The 14,317-nt window shown below is 42.2% G+C and overlaps 1 protein-coding gene across 1 annotated transcript in view; it reads right to left on the reverse strand.

The window, feature by feature from the left end:
• PDZD2 (PDZ domain containing 2) overlaps positions 1–14,317 on the reverse strand; it is a 193,510-nt gene continuing 179,193 nt past the window's right edge. Inside the window, exon 25 of the mRNA XM_080372582.1 lies at positions 1–14,317. This exon is cut by the window's right edge and continues 16,291 nt beyond it. The gene's annotated coding sequence lies outside the window, so the exon portion shown is untranslated.

Genomic DNA, 14,317 nt, shown 5'->3' on the forward strand with positions numbered 1-14,317 from the left:
TAGAATAGCCCAGTTGACAAAGATGTTTATTAGTATTGCCACAGGGTCTCTGAGAAGCAGTTACAGACTAGGATACCTATTGCATGAAGGGTTTTATGAGCACAGGACAAGAAGGCAAGCAAGCGGGAGCAGGTCTTGCCCTGCAGCCCGAGCTGGAGCCAGCCTCTGTGCAGGCAGCACTGCACTGCGCCCAGGGGAACTGGGGGATCACCACATCATACACATCTGTGTTTCAGGCACATTTCATCACCAGCTACTTTAATGTAAATTACACTGATGATTATTGCGTTGCGGAGAGGAAACATTTGACGAGCAGATTTATACCACAGAAGGCTGGGCTATCATAATTCAGTGGGAGGTCACCACAAGTTAAGCAATCTGTCTTCTTAGCCTACCCTTGCAAAATGTGCAGTGGCTTTCATGACATTTTATATGCATAAAAATACTATGAGGAGTTACTAATCATGGCAGAAACATTCTTATCCTGGCAGGCCAAGCAAAGTCACTGCTAAATGTAGATTTAAGAGAGTTTAGGACACCCAGCATCCAGAAGAAAGAGGCCCTTGTTCTGTTCCTGGTGCTACTGACTCAGGTGGATTACAAAACTTTTAAGTGTCAGGGAAGGAACAAGGGAGAGAGGACAGGGTCTTCTGGAGGACAGAGGTCTTTCTGCTGCTTTCTAGCAGGACACACACAAGTGTTTCCTTAATGAGCTGTTTTGTCACTGAAAGCTATAGTTTTATTTAATCTGAAACTGTTCCTAGGCTTAGGCTGGATTTGTTAAACACTGCATATGTACAGATATAAAAAAGAAAAAAAAATTGAAATATCAATATTGAAAACCCAAGCTACTGAAATTCACTGAGCCAGAGAAATAAAGCTTGTCAGTGGGAGATTTGAATCTCAGGTCCTCTAAGTCTCATCCTTGCTTTTATTAGAATTGTCTTCCTTGTCCCATATCCCAGCTTCAGATCGAGCAGCTATTAACTTCCAAAACCTAGAGTACCTATTGTTTATCATATCTCTACTTACTTAATCTGAAGGCAGACTGCAAAACCTCCTTGTGCCAGCTAACATGCTGGTGTCTTATCCACACAACCACTCCCCAGCAATATGACTTGACCCAAGGTCTTTACTGTCACTGTGTGATACCAAAATTTCCAGTACAAACTGTCCCTTTCAGGTTTTCCCCAGGTGTACAGGACATAGGCCATGCTGTTGTACATATAAAAAAAATAAATCAGTGTGAACATCACTAGATGTGCTAAGTCAAAAGGTTTGTATAATTTATTTATTATTGGTTTTATTACTGTAATTATAAGAATGTAGGGAGTCTTTGCATTTGAGACTAGAGCAATGGAACAACTAACAAAGCATTAGTGGAAAATGTGTCATATATGTTAGAATCTGTATTATTATGAGGGTATCTATTTTATATCATTTAATAATGCTCTCCCTCACTGTTACTTTAGTAAGACTTTGGAAAGCCTGTCCACACTGCATCATGCCATAACCCTTACATACAGTGCTGTTTTTGAGTAACAAACCTGTTTATAGGATCTCTGAGAAAAAGCTACATGATAAGCATCCTGAGATGCAATGTAAAGGCCAGGAAAGTCTCCATCTTGAGGTGGCTCCCAGGAGCAAATGCACTGAAAGCCACATTTTATGAGACAAACCAAAGGGACTGCTTACATTTTGATCCTTTCATACTTGAAACTCAGTCCCATCTTAAACTTAACCTCATTAATTAACCTTGGAAATGATGAAGACTCTCAAGGGCTACGAGAGAAGTTAAGGACTTGAGCAGAGACTGTGGCAGAGACCCAAGACAAGATCTAGGCATGAAACAAAATTAGAAAATAAATAAATTTAAAAAAATGTGGAAAAGAGTGATGGTTGGAAAGAACAGCTGATGCAAGGAAGTTCCTGAATGCTGTGATATCTTTGACATTCAATGCAATTTTGTGACATTGTTTCTGGGCTGTAGAGAGAAGCGAACGCTCCTTTGAGCTATTGCAAGGAGAGCTGCAGTGGCTAATGCCATTCAGGAGAGGAACAGACCTAACAGGAACAGACCCCCCTGAAAGATGCTTGTAGCACCCCACCTGGCAGCTCCACGCTGAGAACCACCCTGCAGGGGGACTAGCACCAAAGCACATCAAGTGGTATCACCCCAGCAGCCAGCCTTGTGTTACATCCCCACCACGGCCAGTATGGAGGAGGGTTGTATGCCTTGCTACTGCTGAATCACGGGGGTGAAATCCAGTCTCACCGGCTGTCTCATGGGTGCTGTACGCCAGGCATAGCCCTGTACTGCACAGTACCAGGCCAGCATGTAGAAAATTCAGTAAAGCAAACACTGCCAGATCTGCCTCATTCTTCAGTCCTAAGCCATTTCCAAACAAACAGCAACAGCAGAAAGCTGGAGGAATTTGCATTTCCCATGACAGAACATGGTTCCCTCCTCTCCTTCCAGCATCGCATTTGACACATCAGGCTGGCAGACCTTAACCCCTGCACCAGCTCACACAGCCACAAGAGCATACGTTTCCTCAGCAGCCTCCTGAAACTCCTAATTCAGCTGAAATGTTACTGCCTAGAAGGCTGGGAGCCCGGCGCACAGGAACAAGGAAGAACCTTCTCTTTTTCACCTGAACAGGAAGGCATGTAGTTCTGAGACAGAAGGCTGGGCAGACCGTATAACCTTAAGCCATTATAGTATAACATGCATTGATTGCGAAGTCACCTTGCCAACATGGTCTCCTTGTGAGACCACCACCAAGAGTCGCATTTACCTCTGGGCTTGTGACAACAGTTGCTCAAACAAGCTAAGTGGCAAAACGGCCTGTGGGAGAAGTGATCAGTTTTCCTTTGCTGGGTACCATACCAGACAGACCCTTCCTGCCCCAGATGCCCTCCTCCTCACCCCTGCCCTCCAGGAATTGCATGTGTCCAACACAGTCCCGGGATGTTATTCCCACTTCCTGACTCTACACATGAGACTGAGCCAGATGGCTCATTTTCTGAGCTGCTGATGGCAATTGCAGTGCAGGAGGGAAGCCAGAGACCATGCTGCAAAAGCAGGGATGTGTTTCATACCCTGCCCAGCCACAGCGTTGCCTTGCAGCTCTTCTCTGGCCACTCAGTGAGCTCCAGCTCTCTTTCAGAGAAAAGGCTGTGCTGAGACCTGCCACAGAGCCTTGACATCTTGAAAATGTTTGGACTTGGGTAGGGAGGCCAAGGGATGCTTGAATTTGGCACTTCCCCCGATCAACTGCTGCCAAGAATGCTTCTAAGGACTTTGCTGGAAATTAAATCTGTTAATTCACGTTCAGAAACTACCTGTGGAAATATGGCATAAAGCCCATCTTTTCTTGAAAGTAAATCCCCTGTCTAGCAAGGGTCTCTTTGGCAAAAGCAGATACTATTGATATACAGTGAACGAAGCAAGGCTCAGATTTAAGCCTTATTAAAAAAAAAAAAAAAAAAAAAAAGTAAAAAGTAGTAATAATAGTAATTCAAACATTTGCACTTATTTGGAAAGTCTCAAGTTTAACACATACTACTCAGGTTCCTGAGATATCAAGGTCTGGGCACCCAGGACAGAGTCACACCTTATGCATAGTGTTGAAATGGATCCCTTTAATAAAATGTACCAGGTGACTGCTTACAGCACTAACAAGAGAAAGGGAACGTGTTGTTCCTGTTGCTGGTGAGCTTGCTTCTAGGCTTGCCTAATGCTTTCAAAACAAGATGAATCTTGCAGACCCCCTTGCATTGAAGGTGACAGTGATTATGTGTTCCCCTGTTTATTGCCAGGAAGTAGCTAAATAACAAACACATAGAAACTATGAGAGAAAAAGCAAATACAGCATTAATAGCTATCATCTTATTACTTGAGAATGGACAATAGGATATGCAGCCGCAATATCTTCCAGTAATAACATAAAGCTGAGGTCAAGCTTTTTGGATCTCAGCTGTATTGGCATTTGTTCCTACAAGGAAGAAGGGGGGAAAAAAAGTCGAGTGAGGTTCCCACAGACCTTAAAAAGCAGAAACATCTGTTGCTGCTATGAACAGCTCAGATGCTGAGTTCAGCAGGAGAAAGTCCAGCAGCTAGGCCAGGTCTCTGCTTACCACCACATGCCTGCATGCTCAACGGGAAATGATCAGAGACAGTTTCAAGGGACATATCAATAATTCAAAACAGCCAAAACTAGCATAAACAAACAAGAATTAGCGCTCTCTCCTTTCTTCTGCCAGCAAGACTGGAAGATGTTACTGATGCCTTAAATATGCAATCTCGAGCATCATTGTCAGAACTGTCCCTAGCTGATGAGTTGCTCCACATTGTGTGGTTGTTTCATTTTTTAAGAAACAGGTTTGAGCTGAAACACTGCACAGAAATTCCAGAGAAGTGAGTCTTGTTCTCAGCAATACAATCTTCTGTGTGGCTGGGGGAAATGACAGGTTCTCATGGATTCAATTTTTCTTTTTGAGAAATGAATCACCATTTCAGTAATTTGCTATTTACCCATTTCCCAACACTTCTTTATGTTTGCCGTTTGTGATTTTTAGCTTACACAAAACACATATCTTCTAACGTAAGGTAACGTACAAATGTCAGAGAAGCTGTTTTGCTAGTGTACGATGCAAACTTTGTTCAGTGAACTCTTTCTATTAAACCCTCTTTTCTAAGCAAAACCTTTTGGTAAACCAGAGACCGTTCACAGGGACTGAGCTGCACAGCTCTAAGCAATTGCTCCATGGTAGCATAAGTAAATGTCCATAAAAAACCTCCTGCTTCTACTTGGAAAGCAACAAACTGCATCAAGGCTGTAGCAATCATGAGTCCAGAAGGACAATGCTGATGACTTAGTATTTTGTACTGACTAATCTCTTAAATATTGTATGTGGAAGCCTCACAGAAGTAGAGTCCTGTCAAAGGAAAGAACCTCTGTACACCAGATCTCTGTGTAAGAACAAACTCCCAGATACAGAGCTTTATTTTGCTTTGCATTCTTGTAAAAAAAAAAAAAAACAAAAAACCAACAAACCAACAAAAAAACTTCCAATGATATGCAGAGGTACAAAGCAAAGTGAAAAGAAGTCAAGACCTCTGGACTTGAAGGAGTGAACCTTTGCTCTGCTTTCTGCTCACTCATGTGCTGGCATTCATCAGGAATCACTCTTCTGCCTCCTCACTTACAATAACACAAGGAGATGCTAGCTTAATTTCCAGGGAGAAGTGACTGAGGAGACTGGAAAGACCTCTTTAGATCTTGGATTTATTCCTTAATTTAGTTACTGCTGTTATGAAAATATATTGGACTGTAAGCAGACAGAATTTTTCTTTTATTAACACGTTGAAGGAATGGACTTAAAGATAAGAATATGATGACCCACAGTTTAGATCCACACCACAGTATTTATGAAGACACGGGGTTAAACACAAATATGGCAAGAAATAGTGCTACCAGATATGCATAGACAGTTTGACATGTACTTCTTTTGGCAGCAATGCCATTGTAAGAAACAATTACAATTTCTTTCCCCTTTCTTGTCCCCTGGCTCTTTTGGGGGCTAGTTTAAGAGTTCGTTGGACAAACACCAGCTCACACACAGTACAACATGCAGCAGCTTGTGTGGTACAAGACAGTGCCTGTATGACTAAGGACATCAGAAGTCAGAACCCAGGAGGCAACAGTAGGCAAGGGCCGCTCAGGCACTGCTGCTGAAAATCAAAGTTAATCAAAATTGGCTGGGGCTTCACTTTCAAGCCTTTTCCAGAAAGAAACTTCCATGCTATACTGGTACCCCAAGGTAATTCAAAGAAAATGTGTCCTATGCCTCCCTGCAGACCTGGCACCCTGACAACATCATTTCTTGCAGGACCCTCCATCTCCACCTGGTCCAAACCTGGAGAACAGAAGGTAGGTTTGATTTTGCAGAACAGCTGCAAGGGACACTCCAAGAAAGTAACCCACCTATACTCCTGTGCTCAGAACTTTTGGACTGTCTTTGCACAGCTTAGAAAGCAAGTAAAGACTTAAAGGCACTACCAAGTGGTCCAGAGCCACTTATGTTCACACAGCTTGGAGCTAGCCCCCTCTGAAGTAGAATGACATGTTGACTTCCATAGCAGTTGCTCCCCTTTGGGAAACATATGGTGTTTCCATTGCTCTAAAACAACTTGGGGTAGTTTGGAGTGGGAAGGGAAAGAGGGATAGAAAGGAGAGTCACTTCAGCATCCGAACTGATGTCAGGGCTGTGTTGCAGCTCACCAGAGTGCTTTTTTTATTGGACAAAGTTAGGATTACACATTGCGTGCATGGCTAATAGTGCTGTGCAGGGCAGTAGAAGGCCCCCACAGCCCTGAGGAAGTGGTTGTCAAAGGGACAGAAAGAAGCAGCTTCAAAGTGAACAAAAGGAGATATGTCCTCCCACAAAGTCTGTTTAAACTGAAAATTCACTGACATGGGATCCCTGGATGTTTTGCATGGATTCAAAAACCCACCTCATGGATCTACAGCATAAAAATGCATCAGGATAAAACAAAGATACCGTCTCTGGCTCTAGAAGTCACTGAGTAAGAAATTTATTTACTAAATTCTTCCTAAAGCATCTGTTATGGGTCATTTTTAGAGAGAGAGTAGATAGCTGGATAGACCTTTATCCTGACCCATTGCAGCTGCTCTTTGTGGTGCATACATGTTTTAAGTGTAACATTTTCCTTACACGTATGTGCCAGTCCTGGAATAGAATTAAGAAATAAGATGCCACTGCCTAGAGATCTCAGCCCCATATCAACTCAAGGTTCCCAGGAAACAACTCTATTCTAGGAAACAACTTCAATCAGAGACCAAAGTGGAAAGCAAAACTCTCCTGCCCTTTCTCCAACTCCCATTGCACCAAGAGACATGCCTTGTCCAAAATTAGCAACAGAGTCAGAAGTCCTGGGTAAGTTGAGTCTTCACTTAATAGATATACTAACAGTGCCCTCTTCTGAGAGTCTCTGAAGTCTGATCGATACAGCATCTTCTGTCCTTTCCCTTTCAGTGGGGAACAGAGACATGGATGTCTAGGGTACCTTCCACCTTGTTCTTTAATATGTGGATGACAGACATATTTACAGGCTATAGTCTCCTTAAGGGGACATGCAAAAAGGGAGAATTTTGCCAAAAGAGGAAAAAAAGAAAAAGGAAAAAAAAAAAAAAAAAAAAGGGAAAAACTGAAGAAGCAAGCGCAGTGCAAGTGACATCTTAACTGTTCCCGAGTTGGTCGAATGAGAATCATTGCAGTCAAGCTATTGAACTGGAGGCTGCAAACTAATCAGCTATAAATCAAGAAGATGACACTTAAGGAGCTTCTCAGGACTGCCTCACTCAGTAATGACAACTTTCAAATTTTCTTACCCATCTTACCAGATGTAGTTTTTCTCTAAGTCCCACCTCCTGAAGGCAAATGACCAGAAACAAGAAGAGCAGGGTTAAATGCCCTAAAAGTTTCCATCTGTTTTCATTTCAGAGAAATGCCAGATACAGTGATCTGAGCAGTACCAGATGGGAACCCTCTCAAAAAAAAGTACTTTTTCCCTGTTAGGAAATGCTAACTAGTTAAAACTTAAACCCGTCACAGAACTGTAACAGTTTTGACAGGAATTCTCAGATCTAGACTAGAATCATTGATTACCAGATAAAAGGAATCCCAAAACCAAATAGTTTGGAAAAATTGGTTTGAAGCACACACCTGTGGATATGTGATTAGACAACCAAGAATAAGATCTACCAGGACATGTCATTTACTTGAGGTCATACAAAGAGGCAAAGGAAGAACTCAAGCCTGTTCATCTTGCTGGAATAGGACTATTTTCCTGTGTCAGGCTTTAGGGAAGCCTGAAACCACAGAGCCTCACACACTGGGGCTGGGGCTGGAATGCAACAGAAGAGCAATGAAGTTACCACGGGCATCTCTACATAACTAGTTTAACTTAAAAAATTCTGCTGTCACTTCCCCATTTCCCTTCCTCTAAAGTTCTGCCACAGCCAAAACTTTTTATTTCTGGCAAGTGCCACAAAGTATTTTCCAGGCAAACTTGCTGACATACAAGTTGTGCTCCATTTTGGATTCCTCTAGTTGTTTGTTTCAATATAGATGATTCCCACTTGACCTAGGCCTCCTTTAGCTAATTTTGTTCTCTATAAAAATGCATATCGTGGCTTTCTCTGCCAGAACAAAGGTCACTGGAAAAGGAAAGAAAAGAAGAAAAAAAAAAAAAAAAGAGAGAGAGGCCTTAACAGGAATTATCCACTTTCCATCATCTAACACACACTACGCTGAAAGCTAGAAAATGGGCAAAAATTAGAGTATGGCGCAGAAGATGGAAGAAGGGTACTCCTTCTCCTTTTTGGACTATATTTTTTAACACTGGTATGATTCAGTTGTCTAATCCTTGCTGGTTAGCAGAATTACTCAGAACAATAGTGTTGCAGGAACATGTTGAAACACTGTTCTTCAAAGTTTTAAAATTTTGTCAGATACTAGGAGAGAGATGTGTTTCTGTAGTAGAAAGTAGAATTGTACATCTCATTCCTTAACAGACTTTAATTATGGTTCTGGTGGTGGTTGATATCTCAGAGGTGGAAGTAGTCATTTTCATGAAAAATTCCCGTTAGGTCCCAGCTGGCCAAAAAAGTCCTCAACCAAAACCAACAACACTTAGGGACATCACTGGGATCAGACCCTCACATCAAGGCTGTTAGCAGCAGTCAGCACTTGCATAGCATTGGTCTCCAGACCACTGAAAGGACATAAGAGGTTTAGCATCGATTTAAATGGCACCAGCATTGGTCTCCCCTCAAGTATTGCTTAGAAAACCCATGTAAAAAGCATGATGCAATGACAAGAACATAGGCTGAAATTTGGAATTTTGGCAAGTACTCAAAGTGGAATAGAGAAAATAAGAATTACCTCTTTTTGTGCTGAAAGGATCAGGGAAAATTATGTGGCTTTCATGAGGTCAGCGTCTCTTCAGTGTAGAGTCATGCCTTTTTGGCCAACCGAAACAATAATGCTGTAATGGTGCTGAACAGCCAAGGGAAAGCCTCAGAGAATGGAAAGTGCTGGTACAAAGGAATTGAGCAGATACAACAAGGAATACTTGGCTAAATAAAGTCTTAGGAGTTTTTATGGAAGTGAGAAGAAAGGAGCCAAAAGCCAAGGAGACATGCGCTCACAATTCTATGGCATCAGTACAGAAAATTTTCATCCTCCACTGTCCAAAATAAAGGAAACTTCTCTGGGGGCTGTTGTATAGATCTGTAGAAGACCTTTATTCACTGAAGAGGCTTCAAGCTTACAACATACATGTAGCTGCAACCCCAGCCATACAAGTCCCTTAAATCCACAATACCTAGGACAAAGAAGTCTACTTAAAAACAAGCCATTAAACCCGAGACAGAAAGGCACACAGCTGCCACAGGAGTGTGTTTGCCTTCCAAGCAAGAGCTGACTTGCAAGCAAGACTGACTTCATTTCATTCTTTTGCATATGATTTTTACATGAAAATAGCTTTTACACATATGCACACAGAGCTCTGAACCATTCCATAATTTGTTTTAAACAAATTTGTTCTGTACTCATATAGCATAATGGCTACTGTACTTTTAAGTGATTATGAAAGCTTTCAGCATCAACTATGTTAATCTGCAACATATGCTATGCAGGATGTCGTCGATAGACATTAGAATCAAACATTTTTTTCACATAAATGAGGCAATTACTGCCATGGAGATGGCAGATATAGTGAGAGGCAGATGTCACTCATTAAATACACTTCCTTTACAGAACTTAGTTATTGCTTTGTATGCTGCAGACAAGTTTGGCAACATTTCCCAGTCAGTGGGGTTTGCCCATGTACAAGAACTGGGAAGAATTTGTTATTGCAGATTATCTCATCATGTACATCATTAACATCAGAAAAAAAATCACTCTTAGGTTGGAACAGCTACTCCATATGGGAAAAATTTCTCAATATAAATTCATTACAGTTTTCCCCTCTCCCTCCCTTACGTTTGTTCTTTTCTCAGGCACTAAGCTTGATCCATGCCCAACCTACTGAGCCATTCCAAATGACGGAATCTAAATTGACTCTCTCCTTCTGAATTTCAGAACAGGGCAGAGATCATTTAAGGAGTTATGCTATGAACAACCACCCTAACCTCCACAGGCTCTCCCCTTTTTTAGCTAGATCAAATCACTCCAATAATTCTCTATCTGCAATTGCTTGTGCTTGTAATGAACATCAAATCAACCTCAAAATGTTCCACAGTGACTGCAAGTCAGTCTCTGACTCTACCTGCAGGCACATACTACTACTAATAATATTTAAAAAGAAGCTATTGGGGAGGAGTGGCAAAGTCCACAAAAAACCCCAACCAGATCAAATATTTATCTGGCTTTTGGCAATGTAGAATCCAGTCACATCCCTCCTAAAGCTACGTGTATAAAATTTATTGTCACAACAACCTGATAAAGCAAGGAATTATTAGTGTTCCCCTTTGGAGGTGTAAGTTAGGAAAATTAATTAAATGATTCAACCAGTGTCATGGAAGGATTCTATAGCAGGCTCAGGTATATTCAGGTCTTTCCAGCCCTTGTGCAGGACTGTAAGATTGTTTCTAAAGAGGAAGAAGTGTTACAAAGACTCAAACATTTCACTGAGTTTTGAGAACCTTTTCAGATTTCAAAATATTGCAAAAAATTCGTAAGAGTCCAGATTATTCTATGCAGGAGACTTGTTTTGGACTTGGATAAACCTAAGATCTAAGACACTACTTTTAGAAGAGATACTGAAGAGCAGAGATATTTAATATAAAGGGAGTTCTCCATAGGCTGGAGATGGGGGGTGGAAGTTAACACCTTTTCATAGAGAAACCACATTGCACAGAGCTGGAAACATTACACTACATGAAGAAATGGCACACCCCACTCCACTCTCCCCAAAAAATCAATTGTGACAGGATTCTTCATTTTTCCTATGTGCTTTCCATGGTATTGCAAATTTAAATCAGAGAGAAGCCTTTCTGTTTACATCTTCATTCTAAAAAAATAATCAGAATAATGCACTCATGCTTCTTTAAGTACAAAGTAGTGAAAGACCTTGTGAAAAGAGAAAGCGGGAACCTTATGTCTCTGGCAGCTCCAGTTCTCCCACTCAGGGGACTCATATCTAAAGTTCACCTTCCCCACTGTGACCCAGAGTATAGGACAAGGTACCGTCATGGAGAACCCACTGTATCTTCCAAGGCAAAGGTTCACTTTCAATCAAGCCTATCTGCAGAAAGGCAAAACCCCTTTTGCATGTTAAGCAAAATAAGCCACAGGCATGAGTGCTGGAGATGCTTCAAATCCATTACACATCCCACTGAAAGGCCTCTAAGGACATCCCTCAGAGCTCTTCAGAAGGATATTCAGACATCCATCAGGTGGATGAGAAAACTACCAGAGTCTACCTCTCAGTGAGAAAGTTCAAACTTTTTGCCGTGAAATACTCCCTGGCCTTCTGAAGCACTGTACAGCTTGGATGGTTTGTCACCGTGGCCTGAAGTACGGGAAGCAGCTTACATGGCGGTTTCTCTATTTCACTCATGAACAGACATATCTGTAAGCTGCTGGTAAACACAGAGGTCACTGTCTTTGTATTCCAGATGTGCATTTAGAAACTCCTGCCAGCCCAGGCTCTGCAAGTGTTTGGTACAGAAGCTTTTGGAAGCTGTTCTTTGTGTCTGTAAAAGCATGAGAAGATACTGTAGGAACTACCCAGAAAACTCACTTTATTACAACTTGATATCCCCCACTCAGAGAGTATCCTCTAGGAAACACACGTTCCTCCTCTGTGTTCACCAAGGCCTCCTACACAAGCAGAAATGAAGACAGAACAACCTGATTTGCTTTCTGCTGAAGCCACAGCCTTTTTATGTTACCAGAAGTATATCCTAAAATTAAATTCCCTGTCATGATTTCTTCAAAAAGATTGTAACAACACCCAGAAAAAAGTATGGGTCATTTAATTCCATGGCTCTATGCAGAAACCACAAGACCATCTCCCTCGCTCTATGGGAGACACGCTTGAATGTAGGATAAGACTGTCCCCTAGGAACCACATTGTTTTTGGTCCTCACTGACAACCCTCTACCAAGCAGAAAAGGGAATATAAGACACAAATGAGAAACACATGTATAAAAAAAGAAAGAAAGAAAGAAAAGGAGACCACAACAGGCACTCCTATCATTCATCTACTAGTTCAACCAATGACCCAAGATCAACCTCCTGAAAGAGCCACGCAACAGCAAACAAAATGCTCCCCCCACCATGTGCTTGAAATAAAAACACGCAGTGGAATAGTCATTAAACCTGAATAAACTGACCCAGAGTTAAGACATTAACGATAAGAAGTAGAAACATCCAGTACAAACAAGAATATCACTGCACAGTGAGAAACCCTGAGCCACATGCAAGCTCCCCAGCACACAGAGAAACAGAACGACTGCTCTTCCAAACATTTCTTGTTTATTTCCACTTATCTCTTGTTCAGGTACAACACACCTATGTCATAGGGATAGGCTGACACATACATTTACTCTTTGGCATGTTTCTGATTACTAAGATTTTGATTGCAGGTCTATGGCTGCTCCACTCCAATCGATGCCTCCAATTCAGTCCTGCTGGTATTAATCAGAGCTGCGCGTCATTAAGTAGAGAGCAAATATAGTGCGTGTCCAGTTCTTACCTCCTGAAGGAAACATGAGTTTGTATGGCAGCTACTTTCTAGGAGGTCTAACCCTCGTGAACATACAGCAGTGTCCAGAGTTCAGGTGCTGGATGGACACAGCCCAGGAAAGGCACTGGGAGATGGGCACAGCAAACCACAGATGAGTGACAGAGCTAAGACAGAGCACTTCCAGGGAGACCTGGGTGCTGGGGGTCCCCGTTCATGCTCCTCATCCTACATTTTTTAACCCTTCACCCTTCTGTTTTTCCCTTGTCATCCATTGCTCTTCCTGGACCTATTTTTCTTTACCTTTGTGAAGGAAAATGAGCCAGGAAAAACTGCAAAAATAAAAGATACTTCAGCTCAAAAACACACACATGAGTTGAACAACACAGTGGACACTTACACCATTAATCTGCAACCACAAAAATTAGGTGTGGGTGGTGTCTTGCACAGCTCAGCCCTTTCCTAAGCAATGTTTCCAATTAATTTAACAAATACCCTATTGCAGTCATTCAGTAAGTCTAGTAGTCACAGGGAGAGAGGACAAACATTGGTTCAGACCCTCCTTTGCAGATTTACACAGTGGGGCTGTACCTGTGACCTAGCAGAGTGAAGAGGAGGATGCAGAACGCCATACCAAATGCCTCAGATGGTCACTGCAATATCTCATGGCCAGGCAGCAATGGTGGTAGAGCCTGGATACCTTGATGTTTCCTCAAATGACTTGAGACAGCAACTTCCCAACAGCCAAGACTGCACTGAACTTCACACCATTGTTTAAAGTCATCTCTGAGGGACCCTTCCAAGGGGGAATTTGAAATCACTCATTTGTGCAAATCTCACGGTCCCAAAAGTGGCTGGGGAGAATTTCAGCCCCAAAGGACAGAATTCAACACACATCAAATGTCTGCTAAGCTGGACAGAGATACCAAGGTATTTTCAGAAGCAGAAGTTGGATGTAGACCTTTTCCCGGCCACAGTGTGAGGGTTGCCATGGGAAGGAGTTTCACAAGGTGACATACAAGAAACAAGACTTTTTCCTGCTGGACCACCAGTTCTCCTCTAATCCACCTCCACAGCACCTAAATATTATTACTGTGCCAGTATAGATGCAATTTGTCTAGGTCTGACTAGGTCAATGTCACATTTGATGTATGCCTTTGCAAAGACCAAGGCAGACACCACCTCAGGAAGGTTTTGGTTACATTTTGCTGCTACCCACTTCCATGCTAAGGATCTTCACACTCTCCCACTACTTTTCCCTTTACTTTTGAGGACATTTCATGCTTCCATTTCCCTATTTATGCTTATCTCAAATAACAGCTTTGTGGCTGTCTCCTTGCAGAACGTGATGGGCTCTTTGCCCTGGAAAGCCCAGCATCCCCTGCCACTTCTCTCCAATCTTGTATTCTGTCTGATGTTGCACAAGGTGAAAGTCTTATTTCCTTCCTTCCCCCTTTTCTTTCTTTCCCTCCTTCCAGATGCATATTTTTGTGTCGAGTTTCATCGCTTTCGTGGGCTCTGCCCACCAGCACCAGG

Source organism: Falco punctatus, assembly GCF_963210335.1.
Source record: "Falco punctatus genome assembly, chromosome: Z".
Taxonomy (NCBI): Eukaryota; Metazoa; Chordata; class Aves; order Falconiformes; family Falconidae; genus Falco; species Falco punctatus.